The sequence below is a fragment of the Manis pentadactyla genome, chromosome 5, assembly GCF_030020395.1.
Source record: "Manis pentadactyla isolate mManPen7 chromosome 5, mManPen7.hap1, whole genome shotgun sequence".
In the NCBI taxonomy this organism is placed as follows: domain Eukaryota; kingdom Metazoa; phylum Chordata; class Mammalia; order Pholidota; family Manidae; genus Manis; species Manis pentadactyla.
This window is the reverse complement of record NC_080023.1, coordinates 106,961,977-106,985,138: the sequence shown is the minus strand read 5'-3', so window position 1 is coordinate 106,985,138 and position 23,162 is coordinate 106,961,977. Positions and strand designations below refer to the sequence as shown.

Below are 23,162 nucleotides of genomic sequence, written 5' to 3'. Positions count from 1 at the left end.
GCCTAGATTTCAGCCTACCTCAGCTTTCAACAAGTCTTCCTCACTAAGCTTAATGATTCCTAGCTTTTGATTTAAATTCAGAGACGTGTGACTCTTCCTTTCACTTGAATGTAAAGGCCACTGCAGGGTTATTGGTCTAATTTCAATATCGTTTGGTCTCAGAGAAGAGGGAGGTCCCAGGAGATGGACAGGGATGGGGGAACGGCAAGTCAGTGTAGCAGTCAGAACACACCACCCAACTTGCATCAAGTTTACCATCTTATATGGGCAGGTTTTGAGACTCCCCAAAACAATTACAATAGTAATGTCAAAGACCACTGATCACAGACCAACATGACAAATATAATAATAATGAAAAGTCTTGGAATATTGGGAGAAATACCAAAACATGACACAGAGAAATGAAGTAAGAAAACATTGTCAGAAATATGGCACCAACAGACTTGCCTTATCCAGGGTTGCCACAAACCTTCAATTTGTAAAAATATGCATAAAGGCAAAGCACAATAAAAGGAGTTATGCCTACATAGTGCAGTCAGGCAGTTTTATCTGGAGTAGTGTCTTGCCAATGGGTTTCAGCCCCGGGCAAGTTCTCTATGGATTCAATGTGACCAAAGAAATTGACAGCAAAACGTTCTTTGGGGTGAAAGGGTTTATTACCTGGCTTATTCTCCCTACGGTAGGTCGAGCACTAGCATCTCTGCATCCACCCAGAGGACTGGGCCGAGCTCTCTCTATAGCACAATGATAGCTTATTGCCTAAAGGTGTGGAAGTGGTAGTCTGGCAACAGGTCAGTTACATCATCAGGTGGTTTAAGTTCAGTGATGATCCTGGCCATAGGAACCCCAACTTCCCCACAAGTAGATAAAAAACAAACTGTGGATAAAGTGAAAGTTCCTATGACCAGGATTCTCATCTGGCCCTGGTTGGCTAGCTCACTACACACACGTGGGCAATACATCGTTATTGAATCTATATATTGACTCTATCCAGTGCTGTGGGCAACATGGTGACACAGCTGCAAGGCTGCAGGAGAGCAGAGATGAGACTGGAGTAGCGGTAGCACTGAGGACAGAGACTGAGGTGGTTGTGGGGGCAGAGAGGTCCAGAGGCAGAGACCAGCTTGCTGCATGCAAACTCGCTCTGGGTAGATGGGATTCTAGTGATTGACCTGTCACCATGGGAATAAAGTTGGGTATAACCCTTTCACCCCAAGAACATTCTACTGTCATTTCTTTGGTCACACTGAATCCATAGTGAACTTGTCTGGGGCTGAAACCCACTGCAAGACACAAACAAACCAACAAACCCTGGATTGAGTTACTAAAATGGTTGAAGTCTGCTACTAACCTGGTTTGTGTATCAGAACCACCTGTGGATCATTTGTAAAATTTAGAACTTTTTCTCCCTTCCCCAGGAATTGGATTCAAGCACTCCTTTGGGAACTCAGAACCACTGATCTAAAAGATTCCCAAGACAGTGACATCAACAGCCATGATGAAGGTAAGGAACCTGGAATTTCATCTCTGTGAAATTGGCCTGGGATTTGCTTTACCCTCTTGTTGCCTCTTCAGAAAATTGCATTTCATATTTTTTTCCCCACTCATTCAGAGTCCCTCCTGATATTCTAAAGTAAACTCATTTTTTTTTAGATGGTGTCTTGCCTGAAGGTTTCAGCCCTGGGCAATTCACTATGGATTCAGTGAGACTAAGAAATGACAATGGAACGTTTCTGGGCAGAAGGGTTTATACCTGGCTTTATTTTCCTGACAGTAGGTCAAGGACTAGAACCATGTCTGCATCCAGCCGTCTGCAGGTTCATAATCTACCTCAGTCTCTGCCTTCACCCAGAGCACTGGGCAGAGCTCTTTATGTAGTAACTCAATCAGTAATAGTTTATTGCCTACAGGTGTGGAAGCATTGGCCTAGCAGTAGGCCAATTGTATCATCAAATAGTTTAGGGTCAGGTGAGGATCCTGGCCACAGGAACTTCTATTTCCCCACAGATAGGCATGTGAGTAAAACACTTAATTCCATTTACCAAAGGAAAAATAAAGAATGGATTTTTACATTGGGATTTGTCATGCAAATGTATCTCCTGGCATACATGAGGTTTTTCTTTCTGCATCCAGGATTGCCCTTTGACTTATTCATCATTTAGCAGTCTTATTATCTGAACCAGGATAGAAAAAATATTTGAAAGAAGGGATCACCAAGAGAGAATGGAAGCAAAAAAGTCACCAAACCTAATGCTCACCCACATTTATTAAACAACCATTCTTGTCTACAGAATGTCAGACACTGTTAGCCCTTGACTTTTTCTACAGTCAAACTTACTAACTTGTCATTCATTTTAGGAGACTGAGTTTATGAGAGAAAAAATGGGAGAGGCCAGTTTTCTTAGGTTTTTGTCAGGCCCAATCCTGCTTTATCAATGCCCCCCCACTATCATTTTTTTTCAATTTTTTTCAATGTTGTATATGCAGTAAGCAGAACTTTCCCTTCTAAAATTACAGCAAAGGGGTTACAGCAAAGCCCAAACATTCAAGGACCATGTTTTGATTGATCTTCATAATGCTTTACTTTAATTTTAATTAATTGCCAACATTTACAACTATGCAGAATTCATATAAAAATCAGGATTGGGAATTTCTATTGACAGATCAGAATATCTGGCAACAATGGGCTCCACATTTCCACACGGTAACTGTGAAGGCAGGTGAGCAGCAAATGACCCTGTGGACAGGACTGTCCATCTCCCATACACCACAGCCTCCTCTATGCTCACTTAGCTGGTCCAGGGCTTTTGAGTTTGTGAACCCTTCCATTTCTTCATGGCCTCCAATCTACAGAAATTGGAAGGGTAAAATGTTCTTAACTTCATAAACATACAGTGTGTCAAAAACTGTAAGAAAGGATATAACTTGTACCTTTTCCTCAATGATTTCCTCTTGGGGATGACCCAGAGATTGTGAGGGTTTGGAGGACAGCCTAGGGCTTTCAATTAAAATAGTTTTGTCTTTGGTTACTACCGGAATAAACCTGTATGCAGACAGCTGTTTCATGCCAGCTGGAATTCTAGTCTTGGGCGGGATGGCAGAGGGTTATGACTTTAGATGAGAAACAGGCAGGAACAGATTATATTTTTATGCCAAGTTTCTTTCTATTACCATAGAAGCAAGAAGAGAAATGCAGAAAGGAGAAGGCTTTGCTCAACCACTGTTGCACTCAGATTTTCTGCTAGGCATCCGGAGCTGCTCAAGATTTTGCAAACACTTTTACAGGAAAAGTATGGCTATCAAAAACCCCTAAAATTAAAACAGAGCTAGGAAAGAATAAAGAACGTGCATTTGTCTTCAAACTCAGAAGTGGAACCCCTGGGATTGGTATTCTATAACAAGACTGGAAACATTATTAATGTTAATAAATAAACATCTGGATTGACTTGCAGTCTAAATTTAAGTGTCCTAAATATTTTGGCTCTATTATAACTATACTGCATTTTCCTAAATTCTCCAATGTTTCTTCTGTCCTTAGCTTACATTTCATTTTCTTTGACTCTTTTAAGTTGGATCTTGTCCATGAAAATGGACGTTGTTATATAAATGTTAAAGATAAGCGTCCATAAAAAGATATGAAATTGGTCTTGATTTCATCCCTCATATTTGTACAATGTGGGTCCTTTACAAACTCACATCCTTTTCATTGGAACCATATAATCACACCATTTTCTTTCTCTCCCTTTCATATCATGCTTTGTGTTATTATATAATTCCAAGAGTGCCAAAATTTACCAACAAAATTTTCATTGAGCCAAATCAAAACTTAAGGCCATCATGAAGCTCTCTGTTAATTCCATTTTTCAAGGTAAAGTTTAGCCAGTGTTAGCTCAGTTTTGGATAGTGTCGAGGAGAAAACACGTAAAATATAATGGCATACACCAGATTAAACCCTAAACATGGCCACGTTTCATTTAGATCCTCAAGTGTACTCCAAAAGCAAGAGTAAATGTGAAAGTAAAGGTCAGCAAAACACATCTCCACCAAGAAAAGTGTAATAAAACCAATGTAAAAGTAAATGAGCCAGCTACAGAGAAGTCTACTCATAAACACAATGCTTAGACTTAATCCATTCCTCACCACCTTCATTTGAGAATGTTAGTCTCCCGTCCCTGTGCTGCCATCACAGCCTTGCGTCTTTTTCTAGTTGCAAGCCAAGGGGGTTGCTATGCAAAGTCCCAATGCATGGAACCAGAGTTAATCATTCACAGGCCCTTTTGCCTGAAATAAGATGCTTTTCATTTCCCTTGGCTTATGTGAATAATGAAAAACGAAAACAAACAAAGGAGATAACCACACTATGTTAAAAGATAATCCCTTAGCATAACTATTGTCTAGAAGGCTGAGCACCATAGGCAGGCAAAAATCCAGTCTGCATTCAGAGAGTACATTGACATTTATTTATAAGAGATTATTGCATGACAGAGCTTCAAGTCATTTAGTAATTCTCCCATTCCCCAAGGCCTCCAGTATATTTATATGCAGAATCCCATATTATTTTTCCTGGTGTTATGGCAACAAAGATTTCAATGTTTACAGAGCTATCAAGTTCTGACAGGCCAAGCTGGGGACTTTGCATCACCGGCTCACATTAAAATGGAGCAAGGGACCCAGAGCACAAGCTCAGCTCTCTGAACAACTCAGCAGAAGAGAGGTAGGAAGCAGGCAAATGGTGCTAATCAACCCACGGAGCCACACTCCCCCACGGGAATCTGCCTCCAGGATCCTGTGGTTTAAGGAATACATTACAAAGTATGCTGAACCTAGTTAGCCATGTTAAATCCTAAATCTGAAAGAAAAGCAAACCCCAAATTGCTACTATAATTTTGTACTCTGCATGGATTTTTAAAGCTCTGTTGAATATGGGATGTCAAGAGTCCATTACTAGGCCTCTGGGGCAGTGGAAGGGAAAATGAAAATGCAGTGGGTGAAGAAAGGGCAAAACAAGTTCTCTCTCTGTGCCCACTTTTTGTTTTTAACTACACAGTGGAGAACAGCCCCCCTTATCTTCACACCTAAGTTAATCATTGCCCATGGCTAAGTTGTTTCTAGTGCACTCCAACTCTAGGGCCAATCACTGTATGAAGCTGGCTGTGACAATGCCCTAGAAATACTTGTATTTCACAAACAAGATTATCTTGAGAATTTGCCACCTACTCTATGGACAGAACTATGTGTAAATGGGACCTCATGGTCTGAGCTTCTCTGCAGTGAGTCTGTTCTCTGGAGTTTGCCCAAACACCTCCATACTCTGTGACTGAGACACAGAACAAGAAATCACTAAAAAATAAGTCCTTCCAAACATACCCTTCCCATACCTTAGTTGTGGTTGAAGCAAGAAATAGCCACAGGCTTAGCTTCAGATACAATAAGCCACCACTTTCCAGTTCTAGATGTGGGCCAGGAAAACAGGCAAGTCAGAGTAAAATAGAACAAGAAATTTTAGGCCAAGTTTCTTTCTTCTTTTCCTTGTCTTTATGTATGTGTCTGCCTAAGGGTATTGCTGCTTATTTGGCTACAAAAGCATAGGATAGATTTCATAAACATGTCTAAGTTTTTTTAATCTGTGGTTTTGTTCTGTTTAAATTTGTAAATAGCAAGAAATATGCATATTTCCTAATGCCTAAAATGAACATCCCAACAAATAATAAACTGTGACTTACCATGTAACACAGGACATGTGACAAAAAGTTTTGTTTACATGGTGTGGACATCCAACTTATATGAAATGAATGCTTAAGTATTTTCACTTTAAGGAGGGGAAATGTAATAATAATAATAATAATTGCAATAAATGGCTCTATGTGTCTTTCTAGTAAACTGGAGCTGTATAAGAAATCAGCTGGAAATGGGTGAGTATGACATCACGGTCTCACCCTTTGGAAGTTGACAGTGCTGACAGGGCTGCTCCCAAGCCTAGTAGGAAAGCCTGTTAGAGGAGAACAAGGCTTTGTGCTCCACGTACACATCAGGCCCATCCTCTCATTAGCAACTGTGACAACTGTCTACAATACCTACTGCTATCAGCAACTTTGTCTTCTTTCTTCAAAAGCTGAATTTACTGAGTTTGCCAGCTCCCTTGGAGCCCTGGTGCACAGACTAGATTATTTGTAGCTGGCCTTCCCAACATTCAGAGACTGAAGGACATTGCTCAAAGCTGTGCTCCACTGTGTCTTTTTATTTCTTCTGGTCAGCCCACTTCTGTTTACAGCACAGCAGCTGCAGAAGCAGCTCATGTTACCACCTTCATCATCACAACAGTCTTCATCATCATCAAGAAAAGAATTTATTACAAACAAAGTTAATGGCCCAGATAGCCTTTCTAAGTACTCTTTCAAGAAAATTACATAAGCTTGAGTCTTTCCCTGAACTCTGCAAATGTAATATTCATTGGTTTTGCAAATATTTGTTAACCCCTAACTTACATGTGACATTGTACAATACACTAGGGATGCAGTGATATGCAAGATAAACAAGGTCTTTTTCTTGACTGAGCTTAAATTCTATGGGGAGACAGTCAATAAACACAGGTAAATGAACCAGTAATACAACTGCTGGTGTAAAATATGGCAAAAAGGAAATTAAGAGGCTGTTATGATAGAGAATTTGGAACACCTTCAGATACTGGGTGCTCAAGAACTTCTCCCCTCAATGACATTTAAGAAGAGACTTGTTGGATAAGAAAACAGTTCTGAAACTAAGCAAGCAAGAAGCCTTCCATTGATAGTAAACCTAAGGCTGTAGGGCTCTTAGTGACTACTACTTATAAAGTCAAAATATTTCTGGCACATTTTTAATCTCTCAGCCTTCTGTAAGATTGAATAGGGTAATCTGGGGGGACACATCTCTTATTACAAAGGTTGATACTAAATTGTTAATTAATTCCATCTGTTCACTTCTTAAGGATATTTTGGCTTCCCCCAAAACCCGTATCTTCCTTTACTGAAGGAAGATACAGAAAAGAGTTTTTAACCTGGCAAATCAGTGAGGGACTTCCCTTAGTATCCATCCTGAATTTATGTGCAAAATGAACTATGTATGGTTTATATATATACAATTTACCAGTGAGAACATCTAGCACTTTCATCAGATTTTTAAAGGGCTCTGTGACCCAAAAAAGGCTATGGCACTCAGATGAAATAGGTCTAAAGTAGCCCATTGCTCTGTAATCTTTCAGAGTTGATTTGTTCTCTTCAGGCCTTCAACTGATTGGATGAGGCCCAGCCACATTAGAGAACGCAATCTGCTTACTCAAAATCCACCAATGTAAATTTCAATCTCATCCAAAACACCCTCACAGAAACAGCCAGAATAATGTTAAATCAAACATCTGGACACCTTGGCCTAGACAAATTGACATATAAAATTACCCATCACAAAGTATATACTACCTCCTGCAGGACACGCAAACTCACAGGGTGTCAGTTCCAAGCTGATGCCTTAGCTGGGCCTACAAGAGACCACTCCAGACTTTATCAGGCTACAGCGTCTGACTAATGGATGATGTGGCATGTTGTAGATAGGGTCCCATGGTCATTTATCCATTGCTCTACCTCCTCTGATGTGAAGGGAGTTCCTTGGCTCATAGAAATGTCATGCCAGATCTCATGCTAACAAATCAGACACTCTGAGAGTTCTTGGATAGCAGAGAAGCTGAGGAACTGCAAGCAGGAAAGAAAATCCATACCTGGAAATACATGTAAATCCATGTCATGACAAATCACTGCCCTCTTCATGACAGAAAGGGTCCAATGTAAATAACCTGGCATTAAGTGGTTGGTTGATCTCTTTGAGGGATAGTATTACATTAGGGGCTTTGCATCATATTGTATTAGCAGGCTCTGCTGCTGACAAATTGAGCATTTAAAAGAAGTAGCTAGAAGAACATAGGGCTTTCATCTCTGCTACCATGTTTTGGTTGTCAAAGACAAGACAAACACAAAGGGTTGCTGGCGTCTCCTGGATGAGTCATCCTATTCACCTGCTCCAGTGGTGTCTGGTGGGCATTAACAAGCCAAGAAAGATTCCCATACTATGTGCCCACTCCCATAAGTCCACCCAACTGCCTCTAACTTGGCCTTCTTGACTTTTATCTTCCAATTTTGTGGCTTCCGATTTTGTGGCTAAGCAGACAAACCAGTCTCCACTACCCAGGAGCTTATACACGTCCTTATGTGATTCTCCTACTAGATCTGGCCAGAGACTCTATGTAGTATCTTCATCACATATTCCTCTAAAACCATGGGATCTACTCAGTCAAAAGACCCACAAAGCAGGGATACTTGTATTACAGCCTGGACTTACTCTATAGTCCTTACTTTTTCTGCACCCACTCAAAATTAGAAGTCTTCCATGTCATCCAATATATATATCTGAGCAATATTTCCAAGTGTGATGTATGCTGCTTCTGAAATACAAGGAGGCCTAAAAAATGTGCCTATTTTTTAAGCCATAGGAACTTGAAAGTGCCAAAATGTGTTTTTTAATTTAGATAGTGTATTAGGGTCTCGAGAGAAACAGAGCTAGTAGGATATATATACTTATTAAAAGTATACTTATTATGGAATGGATACTTATGGTGAAGAACTGGCTCATACTGAGAAATCCCATGAGCTACTGTGTACAAGCTGGAGATACAGGAAAACCAGTGGTATAATTCACTCCTACTCTGAAGGCCTGAGAAATAGGGGAGCTGATGGTACAAATCCCAGTCTAAGGGCCAGAGAAGGTGAAGTGAGGTGTCCCAGCTCAAGCCAATGAGGCAGGAAAACAAAGGACAAAATCCTTTCACCTTTTATTCTATTCAAGCCTTCAAAGGACTGGATGATGTCCACCTACATTGAGAAGGGCAATCTACTTTACTGAATCCACTGATTCAAATGTTAATCTCCTCTGGAAACATCCTCGCCTCACGTTTCTAAACATAATGCTTAGAAATAATGTTTAATTTTGCCAGTCAAGTTGGCACATAAAATTAACCATCACAAGTCCACCCCTTATTGACTTGGCGCTCACATGCACCTTCATAGATCATGTTTCATCTCCAAATAAAAAACAATTACAAGGTCACAATCCTGCCTAACATGATATAGCTATCCTGAGTGCAAACAAAAACACACTAACCTCTTCCCCAGAAGAGGAGGTAAAGACCTTGAGTGATGTTTACTCATCCCTTAACATCCCATAACTTAAATAATATGATATAAAACTAACAGTACTTAAATACTATGATATAAAATCAGTACATCTTATATTACATATGACTAGGAGATGAAAGAAAACATAGGTTGTAGCTGGTAATTTTAACTACCATCCTCCACTATCCATTTTGTATTCCCTTTGCCTTCAGTAAGCACCTCAGCTATGTGGTTCTGTATCCGTTGAGATCAGCCAAACTTCCTTTCCTGAAGGCCCTATGCTACTAGTAGTCCTACACGGATTAGGTTGCTATAGTTTTCCATTGACCTGAATCACAGGGCATGGTAATATTAACAGACCTCCTAAGGATCCCCTATGCCCTAGACATACCCTTCCTTACCTCCACTGTGGAGTAGTAGTCCACTTTCCCCTCTGGCTCAGTCACCCCACTCAGCACAGTAACTCCCTTTTTTGCTTATTGATTCAGAAGCATCAGGAGCCCAAAGTGGCTGGGTGGCAGTTCTTGACTTACAATTCAATTGAATCATTGTTGTGTCACCTGGTAGAAGCATTCCTCCTTCTGGAGCTAAGAACTCTAGCCTAGCAGAGTATAAAGTTGCAAACAGGAAGCAAAAACTTTGTAAGTGGGTCACTAGGTATAATAGAAAGTGGTGCCATTCCCTTGATTCCTAGGCCCATGAATCCTGACCATTAGAGAAACAACACCATATACTAGACACTGATTCAGACAGAATATGGAGGGTAATGAAAAACCTTGCCCCAGCCTGAAATGTGGTGATTGAGCTGGTAAATATGTTCTTTCCAATACCTAGCTGGTACTGTAACTCAGTCTTCAAAGGGCCATTTCATCATTCTATCAAACTATCTACTACAGGATGGTGAGAAGCGTGGTAAGACCAATGAATTACATGAACCTGGGCCCACGGCTGCACTTCTTTTGCTGTGGTAAAAATCCTAGCATATCCCAGACTAATGGAGCCCTCAGAATATTACTGATAAGGCAAGCTCCTAAATCTTTGTAGTTTCTCTCAGTCACTGGAGTACACGTGTCTTACCAGGGCATTTGAAGTACTTGCCACTTCCTGCTCATGTATGATCGACTAACATGCTGCCACCAATAGAGTGGACCAAAGTGATATTTTGAGGAATGTCCAGTAGATAGAGGTCCCTTCAAACCTGTGACAGAGAGCATGAGAGCTGACTCAGACCTCGGGAAAGATGGGAATGTACACTGTAGTCCATCCTAGTGAACTGCTTCTGATCCTCATCATAATTGATATTTGCCAACGCAATAGCCACACACTACAAATGAGAGCAGTGTGAATCTGCTCTAACAAAGATGCCCCAGGCAGTACAAGGGCTGCACTGGGACTGCCTCTTAGTTAGCTGCTGGTAATCCACTGTCATCTGCCATGACTCATCTGGTTTCTGCAAGAAGCAGAATAATGTATTAAATGGGGATATTATGGAGTCAACCATCTATGCTGGTTTTAAGTGTCTGAGGATGGGACTAACCTCTGCCATTCATGCAGAGGTAGGGGGACAGAATTATTTTTGATTAACTGTCTTGACCTGGGTAACCCCACTTAGTCTTTCCTACTACAACAGCTCTTACTCCACAGGTTAGGGAACCAATGTGAGTATTCTGCAAGATGCTGACTGTGCCCACCCTGTTACTCAGTCAGGAAATTGGAAAATGACTACCAGATGGGGCCAGAGGCCCTTTGGGCCCCATCTGAGATAGTCTCAGGACAGAACTTCATTTATCTGCTGACCTCCGTTTTCCCTCCCTCTAACAGAGAAGCCAGGGGGGTGCTGTCGGTACCCAAGTAACTGTGTCAAATCAGATCCTCTATTCACCAGCCCTTTAAAATCTGAGTATTTTGCAGAATCTGAGACAAAAATTCAAGAGCAAATGATCTAGTAAGCACCCTCCAAAAGAACTGCAGGAAGCCTGGGAGAAACAATGAAGAAGGGAAAGAAGCAGAGTATACATGCAAGTTCAGCCAGCTCCCAGCCTCGGACTAATCTAGCAGGTGAGCTGTCAAGTGGAAAATTATACTGAGTGAGTTCTCCAGATAGGAGGCAAGAGGACTGGCCTCTCATACTCCTACATCAGTCAGTCCTGGGGGCAAGAGTAAGAGGGTCAATGTAGCTCTGAGGCCCTGCTGGCCCTCTTGCAGTAGAGGCTGCAGGGAGAATCTTCTGAAGGGAGTGGCAGGTATGGCTTTCTAGCAGCAAAAAGCACATAAGATGGCGGAGAAGGGTACACAAATGTGTCTAAAAGGGATCCAAGGAGTTGTGGTGGCCCATCAGCTCTATCCACTATAGCCATTAAAAAGGCAGACAACAGCCAGAGGGTGATAAAAGTAGAAAAGGACAAAAAGGATTTAAAAAATGCTAAGAGTTAAATAAGGGAGAGCTAAGGTCAGTGTAAATGGGTGGCCTAAGACCCAGGAGAAATCAGACAGGATCCCAGCAGCCCAGTCGCCTCTCCCCTCACATTTCTGCAACAGCCACTGACATCCCCACTGACCTCTCCAAACACATATCCCCTCAGAATGACCAATCCAGCATGCACCCACACTGTATCAGCCCATTAAACTCACTGGTTGTATTGATTAACTTGCATCTCAAGAGAAAATACTTCATCAGTAGTGTAGCTCAGGAGAATGAAACACAAGAAGGGCAGAAGCCCTGTTTTGGGGGAGCTGAGTGGCCTTGTGCAAGTTACTTAACTTCCTCAAGCCTTAGTTTCATATTTTTAAATGCGGATAATAATACCCAGTGTACAAGGATTTTTGAAGATTAGGTTTAACCAGCCCAATGCCAGATATCTAGTAAGCACCAAATAAATAAGTTTCCTTATTCCTTTAGATATGTCCCCAAACAAGACTATACCTTTTTTTTCTTGTAATTTTTTAGAACAACTGGATTCCTATTGTTCCATGGTCCTAGGGGCAGCCTACTAAAAACCCAAAGCCTGAGGATTATAAACTGTATGTAATGCTGGCTTATGTCTCAAAAAAAGGAACCCACAGTTTTTCTTTACTTTTAGTTTCTCTAGTGAAAAAAAAGTTTATTTTTATAACATATTTGAACAAATAGAACTGACTTTCATTTTAAAATATATGAGCTGATTTCATGTATGACTGTGTATCATAACTTCTGATATTTTGGACTGCCACTATTGTTTTCCACCTAGAAACAAGTATGTTAGCTTTCAGCACACAGTTTTCTAGGAGAAAGGACTCTGTGGTGTGGAGACAAACTGACAATCTTCCATAGGAATCTAGATTTCCACTTACGTTCAATTTCTAAGTACCAACTAGCAATGAAGCAATGGACCCATGTATAAAATCAGTATTGAGAAAGAAAATAAGAAAGCATGTGATGAGGAGCTGAAAAGTAAAAAGGTGTAAGACATAGAGGAGAGAAAAGAATAGAGAAACTTATGTGAGTGGATAAGAAATGAGTGAACAATAGTTATTGACAAAATAGTTAATATAAGAGACACAGTCTTAGCTTACTACTTATAATTTCTAATCTCACCATCACTGTGCCAGGGGGGATGAATGCATGGGTAGCTGGATGAATGTAGAGACAGTCAGAGATATAACCACTGATTGAGAGCTGTTGAAATGAATTAAGGGGGAACATAATCCACATGTCTAAACAGTTGTGCATGACAGTTCCCAAATGGAGGCTTTATTTTTCCATGTGTCTTTGTCATTTTCCTTCTGTGTATTACCACCTGGCACCCTTTTGTTTCCCAGCCTGGCCCCATAAGAATGCAAGTTGCTTGGCAACTGATCCATCCACTAAAGTGTCTCAAGGAAATAACCCTAGCTCCTAGGATGATGCATGATCCAAGTTATTACAGTAAGCGCTAGTGTTTACACCTAAGCCTGAAGAGCTAATCCTGGTGCACAGTATTTCCATTGCAGTCTATGAAAATCCATGTACAAGCCAAAAAAGGTAAATGAGAGTTACATGACCTGTTCTCTTTCAAGAATTATTAATTTGACAATATATGAACAGTTGCTGAAGCAAGTTAGTTTATTACTGAAATAGTCCTTGGTCAAATTTAATCAGAAAGTAAAATTAAATATAATGAAAAGCAAACATTTGTAGGTAACCAAGATGACAATTATTAGGTATTTCCAGTATTCCAATAATATAATCCATCTAATGTGATCAAAATGCTGTGTTTTTTGGTTGAAACCTTCAGGCTTTCTGACCTAATGCTTACAAACACATACATATACACATACATACCTTACAGCTGAAAATGCACTTTTCACATATTTATACAAAGCAATAAAGCACACAGAAGGAAGTGGAATATTATCATTTGCTTCAAAGATTTTAGGGCTCACATTGCTGGAGATAGAAGCCATCTCTTCAGGAGCTACAAGGCACAGAGAATAGAAAGGATCCAATAGTTTATATGGACAAATTTATTAGCCAAAAGTACATAAATATGCTGAGTAAGACAGGGGAGGGTAGCTTGGAATGCTTCTGCCCCATTACAAAATGAATTCTGTTTTTCATATTCCAGAAGGAAAACTCCCACACACAGCAAAAGGTTAGATTCACCTCATTATACCCATTACAAATAAAACATTGTCTGTGAACTTATCTTTTCCCTTAAGAGGCATGTTACTATGTTCAGGAATTCTATATAAGATAATTATTTCCTTTTTTTAACCATCCACTCCGATATATGGAGCTTAGAGCAAAACACACATACCTTTACTTTACTGGTATAAGAAAAAGCACAAAGGATTGAGTGGGTAAAGCTCAGACACCTCTACGAAATTTTTCCAAAACTAACAGATGCATGGAACTATGGTGCCATTTGCAGGTCTCCACAACTAATGTGATGAAGGCAATTTCAGGAGGAATTGTTTCATTTTTTTATTTTATTTTTAAGTATGCAATAATGAAGTCATGCTTACATTCCATAGTATGTGATATGATCCCAATCTAACAACAGAATTAGCACATTTTACTCAGAATTAACAATATTAAAACTCTACAAATCTAAATTAAAATAATCATTCTTTTCTTCAACTAATGAACTGGTAAAGATCTTGAAGGATCATTGATTGGCCCAGTATTCCTGAAGAACCAGAAAGACTAGCATTTCCATCTGCTATTAATGGAAGTGTATTTGATGCGAACGTTTTAGAGGAAATTTGTCAATATATATCAGTATATTTTCATGGACACATAGTTTAATCTAGAAATTCTATGCCTAGGAATTTACACTGAGCAAAACTGCACACTAATAAAGAGTGTCAAAGATGGCCATGCAAAGGGTTGACGATAATGAAAGAAAAGTACTTTTTAGGAGATTTGTTCGGGCATTCACTTGTTTGACAACTTCTTCGCACATATACCATCCTTCTGGAGATACAGCAGTAAATTTAATAAGTTCTTTCCTTTCATGGAGCTTACATTTAAGGGGGAGAAACAGATTATTGAAGAAACATATAATTTACAAAGAAAACAGTAGTAGTTGATGCAATTGATACAGGATGTAAGAAAGGATTCAAGAGTGAACATGAAGATTTTTGGCCTGAGCAACTGAGTGAACAGCCCTGGTGAATCCCTGAGACAGAAAATATCACTTCATCCCACCCTATGCTGTGTCCCAGGAGAAAGGGAGTCAAAACTCAGATAAATTTGAAGGGGGTCTCAAGAAAGGAAATATGTGCCTAGCTCCACAAGGAAGCAAGAAAACAGATTTCATAAGGAACCCTGCACGCACAGAGCAGTAACCACAGAGAAGGGCAATTGAGTGGGCCTAGGGGGAAGGTGGGAGGAGAGGCATCTACCCCTAGAGCAGGCAGGCCCTGTGCTTCCAGACATGAGTGTCTGAGAAACAGTGGGGGACCTAGGGATACTCTATCTGGAAACAGAGTAACTTACAAGGGCCTGATGACTGAGCATCATGGCAGGAGGGTGGTAAACAAAAATGGAAAGGAGCACCTTAGAGGCCAGCAGGTGCCAAGAGAGATGCAAGGCTGGGGACTGGAAGTTCACTTCCCTCGCCTGCCACACACCTCCCCCAACCCTCCAGATTCAACAAAAGAATTAACATGGAAGGAAACCAGAACTGTTCTTACCCCTGGAATGCTTGGCTATTACTGAATTGACAGTTTACCAGAAATAAAGCAGACCTACCATTCAGAAAAAGGCCCAAGAGACTAGTTTGAGGTACAGAAAATTAATATAATTCCTTTTTCTTCCTTTCTCCCTCCATACCACCCTTCTTCCTTTTTTCTTTCTTGTATTTTTAATTTTTTGCATGCCTGAGTTTGAGGCCATAAATCCACATCCAAGATACCTAATCCAAGTACCTCCTAGGTGCTCTAATCTGTAGGTTCCAGCAGCGAGCTATTTAACAGTTACTCCCTAAGACAAGAGACAAGTAATTATCAACTTCCTCAACCCTAACTAAAAGGTGCTTCTGCTTCTGGAAGATATTTACTGCTCCCTTATATAGAATGCCCATGGTGAAACAGATATTCTTTAGGCTACTTTGAGTTAACAGAACTTCCCCCTAAAGATACCCAAATGTTCTGGCTCTAGCTCAATCCTAACCTACTATGAGGCAAGACCTTGCCCCAGGGTCAGATGTGTCTCCACTTATACATTAGAAAAGCAGAGTTTTGATTTTTCAGTAAATCCCTAGCAAAGTTAGTAACTGTGAGCAAATCCTCCAGAGCCGGAAATATCTGCAAAAATGAATACCAGGATGCCCCACATCAGTGTGAGCGGTCAGGCTTACAAGTACCTCACAGCAGATCCTGTGTTCTTAGAAATTTTTGGAAAGGAAAGGAAGCTGAGCCTGCTGGAACCATCTTAAAAATGGTATTATAGCAATAAAAGTTCTGGAAGTTTTGTCAATAACAGGTGCAAAGACTAAATACAATTGCAAGCTCAAAAACCATGGACCCCAATTCCCTCACCCAACAACCAAAGACTTAGCTCTCATAAACGCATTTGTTTAAAAAGTGAAAAGTTCTCAAAATCTTACTTTCATTTCTGAGTTGATTAAAATCTTATCATCTAAAATAGATAATGATGACTGCTATAGAATACTATAGATGAGCTGCATATCTTCTTATTACCCTGGTTATATTTTTACTTGCCATGTATTTACAATTAATCATTTTGTAGGGGATACCTTCAGAAGTAAACAGTCCGTTATATGGTCACTAAACTCTTACCTACCTAATATAAGACATTCAACCACTTTAAGTTTATCTGGAATGGGGTGGGGATATTTTTTGGGGTTGATATTTTCTTCTAAGAGTTCTATTATACCTATTTAGTTGAACATAGAATAAGAAAGTAGAAGCTTCCCCATGATTATTTCAGAGCTCCTGAGAAAATAAGGTTCGAAGCTATAAAACAGCTACCAGGTATCTAAAAATCACTTTGCACATACGTAGCGCAATCCTTGCAAGTATTCAGTCACACAGTCTGGTAGATGTTACAAGATTTTGTAAATACTCAGTACAACCATCTGAGGTATGTGCTGTTGTGCATCTTCATTAGGACCTTAATAAGTTGCATGTAGACATTTTTGTTTGTTGATTTGTTCTTTTCTACCTTAGCTCTAATTTTTTTACTTACAGCCAAATTAAGACATCCAATTAAAGCACTAACTCAAGAGACAGATTAAGCAGGAAATTCCAAAGTTAATTTTCTCATTGTAATTTTAACTTTCCCATGATTATACATTTTCTGTGCTAGTTAGCATCTTGCATGTGTAGCTTTGTATACAGAGCCAGATTTGACCTCAGTCACACTCATTTTATTTTTACTGAAAATGTAACAGGGAGCAGTGAAGAATCAAGTAGGGCCATAGGTCAGTAGGCTGGAAAGCAAATGCCAAAGGAGAAGGTTATGGGAGGCACACAAATATGGGAGACTGGGAAAGGAAATACAAGGTGCAAATGGAGCCGTATTAGTGAATGAGCAATTAACTGCATTTCAATTTTTCTTAATATGCAAGTTTTCATGTACTTCTTTTCAAATATCTGTTAAACAACAGTTTGAACCAGATTAATTTTTTATTTCTTTATTATATAGAACTTGAGTGTTTGGTTCTCTTTGATTTCACCTCTTGCTTATAAATCTTCCAACCAGTCATTAACTGCTTGGAAAGCCCTGGCACCTCATATATTGTCACTTAATTATGTTATGCTACAGTGGGCTTCCTAGGAAGCAAAAATTCTACACAAAAACACTTATAAAGAAAGCCAGGGCAGACAGCCTAAGCCAGTAAGAATAAAAATTGTTGCTGACAAGGGAATAGAATTGACAACTAAAGCTTTCTGAACCAAAGGGGAAAATGAATAGCCAAGACATTTGAATTGTTGAAGGAAAGGATGTTTCAGATCTAGACAAGGGGGAGGAACAGAGCATGAAACTGGAAATAGAAGATTAACCACTAAGCCTGCTCAGAATGAATCATAAAGAGAGAAAAGGGATTATTAGCCGAAAGGATCTAGGCAGGAAGGGCCCAAGGCAAACCTGGTGCATCCTGCCTTTAAGTCTGAGATGTTGAAAACTGTACCCTGTTAGGAGAAAGGTCTCATCAGTTTGAGTTTGCCCAGGACATAGGGAATAAGAAAGGACTGGGGAAAAAAACATATTTAAATTGCAGGGCACCGTTAAATTGAAAAACAGGCTGATTCTTTCCATGATAATAATGAATACTGGTGAAGATGTGGTAAAATTAGTAGCCACATATTACTGGAGGCAGCATCAGTTGGTACAATCCTTTTCAACAATAACTAAATATATGTATCAAGAGCCATAAAACTGCTGTTAACTTTAATATAGCATTTCCTTTTGGTCACTTATCCTAAAAAAAAAAACCTGAGGATATAAAAATACAGGAATTAAATATATCTCTATTCACAGAAATATTTGAGATACTACTATATATAAAGTCAAAAAATGGAAACAATATCCACTAACAAAAGATAACTTAAGTATAATATTGTTGTACATATACTCAATGAAATAAAATGTGATCATAAAAATCATGACTACTGAAGCACACAGCACCACTATGAAGGATTATTGCCCAAGTATATAAATATATAAACAGTTGACCCTTGAAAAACACAGGTTTGAATGCGTGAGTCCACTTACATGGAGATTTTTTTCAGTAAATATATCGGAAAAACTTTTGGAGATTTGCAACAATTCAAAATGTTTTCTTTTCTCTAGCTTACTTTGTTAAAAGAATATAATATATAATACATGCAACATACAAAATACATGTTAATTGACTATGTTATCAGTAAAGCTTCCAGGCAACAGTAGGCTATTAATTCTTAAGTTTTTGGGGAGTCAAAATTTATACAGGGATTTTCAACTGCCTGGGAGGGGTTGGCACCCCTCATCCTCCTGTTTTCAAAGGTCAATTATATATATATATATATATAGTTGAATTTGAATCTAAACAAGCTTTTAGATAAAACTTTCAGGAAATACTGGGTTGAAAACAATAAATTAAACTGTCGATAAGCAATACAGAATTACAGATAATTGACCTAGTTTCTTCAATAACTCAGTGATCTGGGGGCAAGATGGGAAGAAGTCAGTCTTCTAGAGCCTGCTGTCCAACAGCACTCTCTGCAGAATGGAAATGCTCTGCACCCGCACTGTTCAGTATGGCCATCAGCAGACATGATTGACTACGGAGCATTTGAAATGTGGCACCTGACTTACGGTCTGAGTTTCTTAATTCAATGTACTTTCAATTAGTTTAAATTTTAAAAGCTATTGTGGACAGTAGCTACCATGTTCCATGACACAGTTTTAGCTTTTAAAAATTTAAGAGATATACAACCATACGCAATATATGGATCTTGCTGGATCCTAAGCGTTGTGGGTATGTGAAAAATTACTTATTTTAGAGACCTGTGCTGGAAAGTTTAGGGGTGAAATGGCACAGTGTCTCAGAGTTGCTTTAAAATACTTCCACCAAAGAGAGAGAAAGGAGAATGATGAAGCAAGGGTGACAAATGTAAATAATTACTTACTCTGGGTGAGACGGCCTGTAGGGCTCATTGTATTTTCCCTTTGTATGTGTGTGTGCGTGTATATATTTGAGAGATTTTCATAGGAACAATTTCTAAAACTCATAATTACATGGAAAACGCTTATAAATATTAGTAAATGAAAAGGCAGAACACAAATTTGCCCATTCAGCATTACTATAACCATTTAACTAGTAATGAGCTCAAGTATTGATAGGGAGTTGCAAGAAATCTATTAAGATGTTCAAACTTGCAAACAATTTTACTTATACTTCAGTAGTGAGGTAGAATACAGTCAACATGCTAGGAAATGCTTATAGGGATATTTTGAGCATTTGTTTAAGTAAACATCCATTAAGTATGGCAGGAAAAAAACAGTTTGAGAATCACTGTTACTAACACATACAAATACCCATACATGCCCTTATATAAAAAAGAGACCAGATGGAAACATACCATATAGTTTATTCCATAATGGTGGTTTTGTTCATGTGGTTGAACTAAATAAAGAATAGACAAATTTTTGTAATGTGGTTATGTTGCTTTTAAAATGAGATTAAAGCCACACTTAAAATAAAATTTTTAAAAAGTGAAATCTATGCTTTGCTATAGGGAGTCATTCTTAATAAAACCCACCAACTTTTACTGCCAAGACACAAGTCTACTTCTCCACACTGTTTTGCCTTTAAGTGCTTTTAAAGGCACATGAACAGAATAGGTAAAGATACTCACAAATTTGAAAAAATGAAGAGAAAAATTAATGTAATATGAAAAGAAAGGAGTAAGTTATATCACCGCAGAAGCTGAATAAATTTCTCTCTTCTTCACTGGTAATAATGGTAATATTTAATAATTAATATTTGTCATTTACAAAACACATAATATAGTTAACATAGGCACTGTTTTAAGCACTTTACTTACAGGAACTTTAACAACAACTCTTTGTGGTATGGGATATTCCCATCCCCATTTTGAAGCTGGTGAAACTAAGACACAGAGAAGTTACGTAACTTGTCTAAGATGACACACCTATGAAGCAGTACAGCCAAGATTTAAATCAGAGTTCTCCTCCAGAGTCTACCCAGTTTAGCACTGTGCCATGCTAGCACAGGTAATAACTCTATTGCCCATGTTCATTCACAAGTGGAAATCAAGTATCTTTCCTCTCACTGCAATATGCACCCCTCCTCCTGCAGGCCAGGGAGGTAAGGACCTTCTAGCATCTCATGAAAAGAAAAGATAGTTGAGTCAAAGAGAGGGACACTAGCTTGCTATTATCCAACTTACATCTGAACCAAATTCCCACTCAACCCTTAATAATAAAATGTCTGGTCATGGATGATGAATCATCTTCAGACTGTCACCCTCAGTGAGACTAAGATGTCACTGATGGCAGGGCAGTTCATGTGACGCAACGCAGCAGCCCATCTTCTTGAACATGCTGATTGCAGTGGTTTGCTCAGAAGCCAAGTACTAATTGTAAACCTGGTCATGCACTGGGTGTCTTACATGTGATGCCTTTGTAAGAACACTTTAATTTAGCCTCACTAACAAGTAAGGGTTTTTTCTGCTAAGTTAATTTTCTCAATAGCCCAAGTTTAATCTTTAAAGAGACCCAAATTTTTAGGTACATCTTTCTGCTTATTAGCAGAACACTGCCTTGTCAGACAAAGATGTGTGTATAATATAATCTTATCTTGCTGCTGAGCTCATTTATAATAGCATGTGCTGAGCTGCAACTTTTTACCAATCTGTGCATTAAAGAGACAGCCCTGCACTGAATGCTCTTGGGCAGCTGTGCTTTTTGAGTTCTCACACCTGTCTCTAATGACAGTTTGCTGGGGACCCCAGTGGAGAGCAGCAGTTGTCATATCAGTTGACAGTCTTGCTGTCCTTTCTCCAGCAATCATCCATCTCCTTTCTAATTTGTCATGGCTTTGGAAGCCATATAACCGTTCATGTGGCAAGTAGGAGTCTATGAATATATTAATGTATGAATTTAAGAATGGGGGCATATATGTCCCTTTCCACAAAGGATTTGTGACAGCTTTTATAATTATGCAATTAAAAAGATAATGATTTCTGAGGGAATTTGAGCAAAAGACAAATAAGAAGAGGTTTATAATAAAGCCAAGAGGAAGTAACACACACAGATTGTAGCCCTCTGTAATTGCTGTCACTAAGTGGCAAATAGAGCTCACAGCTTCCTGAAACCTTAGCAAAGATGAAAAGGTGCTCAAATAATTATGAGTTCACACTGCTCAGAAAATAAAAACAAGCCAGCTTTTCAGAAAAATCACTATCCCTCCTAAGAAGACCTAACGAATTTTTTTTAGGGTGTTCGTAAAAAGAATGACATAAGATAAAATAGATAACATCTTCAATGGCACTCTGACAATAACTAGTGTAACAGATTTCAAATAGTGCCTCTTTAAAAATCCTGTACTATAAGCCAAAAGCAAATGCGCAAGCAAAAAAACATGCAAAGTAAGAGTGAAGGTAGTAGGGCTGAGGACTATGAGATTCTCAGTAAGGAACAGGCACAAAGTCATATATATATGAATTTTGTGATAAATATTTTCCTTGATTGCAAGCTGCTGGCACATATTTCCTAGTTGATGGCTGTGTTGCAGATTAAGTAAGTTTGTAAACAGCTATACATATTTTACAAGGAGATCTAGTTCTCTTCAGACCTCTCTATTTAGAAACAGCTTAAATACCCTTGCCCAATTTAATTAGTTCTCAATTCCACCCGTGTTGCTATCTTCATTTTATGAGAAAGGACAAAGAAGTTGCATCATTTGAGCTCTCTATAATCTTCAGCTTCTGAACATTGAATAAAAGATAAGATGGCCAGATTTTTAAGGGGAAATTCTAAACTTGTAAATTTAGTAAAGTGAATTGAATAAAGACATCTCCAATTCACATACTAGCTAGGAGATATTTTCTCATTGTGAACCCTTCTCAGAAACAAATTCAATCAGTTTATTCAGTGAATTTCAAAGCAAATCCACCAGCCCACTTTACCTTCCATTTCGGTCCCTATCACCAGGACCGCTCCTCACTTTAATTCTTTGCTTGTGCAGTGCCTACTGTATGTAGAGAATGTTTGCAAGTTTGGATTCTCTGAACACATATTGCTCAGCTATCAAGTAAAGCTTCTTTATCCTGCTGAGTTCAAAGTTCAAAATTTATTTCTTAGTTTAATGCAATGCTAGTGCAAGTGTGTTTAATATATTCATTCTAAATGACATCAGAGGACGATGGTGTCAACATTTTGGCTTTGTTTGGACAGCTTTTGTGCAAGTGCAAACACTGAGTGTATGAAATCTAATGAGATTAGGCGCTTACTGCAAAATTAAAGGCAGGCGACTAGACTTCAAAGACATTACCGCAGCACAAATCCCTTACTATGTTTCTTGGGCCATTTCAGCAAACTAAACTTTGAGAATCACCTTTACCAGAAGATTTTCTTCATAGCAACCCTTTATTAGAATACTTGATATTAAATACCTCCTAAAGAGTACTTTTTCTTTTAGTTTTTTTTTTTCAAATCATCCTTAAAGCACACTATAATTAAGAAGGATGAAACTGAGTCAAGACAAGTAAAAATTAACCAAAACCTTTTTACAGGCCCAGAATTAAAGATGAATCCTTTAAAAGCTGCAGATTTTGAGTGTGGTTTTCTTTTATTTTGTTTTGGCAAAAATACAGGAAACAACAAAAGAAATTTGACCCCATCACAACATGATAATGAACCTTCTGATTTTCTTCAGCATAATTAACATAATAAGGGCTAACTATGTCCCAGACACTGTCCTAAGCAATTTGTGTGTATTAAACTAATTCCAGCCACAAATTTATGGGACT

General features: G+C 38.9%; 1 long non-coding RNA gene across 4 annotated transcripts in view; it reads right to left on the bottom strand.

Annotated features, from left to right (window-relative positions):
* Positions 1–23,162, bottom strand: part of LOC118930950 (uncharacterized) — a 382,945-nt gene that overhangs the window by 173,585 nt on the left and 186,198 nt on the right. Inside the window, exon 5 of one of the 4 annotated variants that reach the window (XR_008997853.1) lies at positions 9,340–13,630. The exons of the other annotated variants lie outside the window; for them this stretch is intronic. This is a non-coding gene — a long non-coding RNA (uncharacterized LOC118930950). Of the gene's footprint in view, positions 1–9,339; positions 13,631–23,162 lie in introns of those variants that run through there. 4 annotated transcript variants of the gene reach the window in all.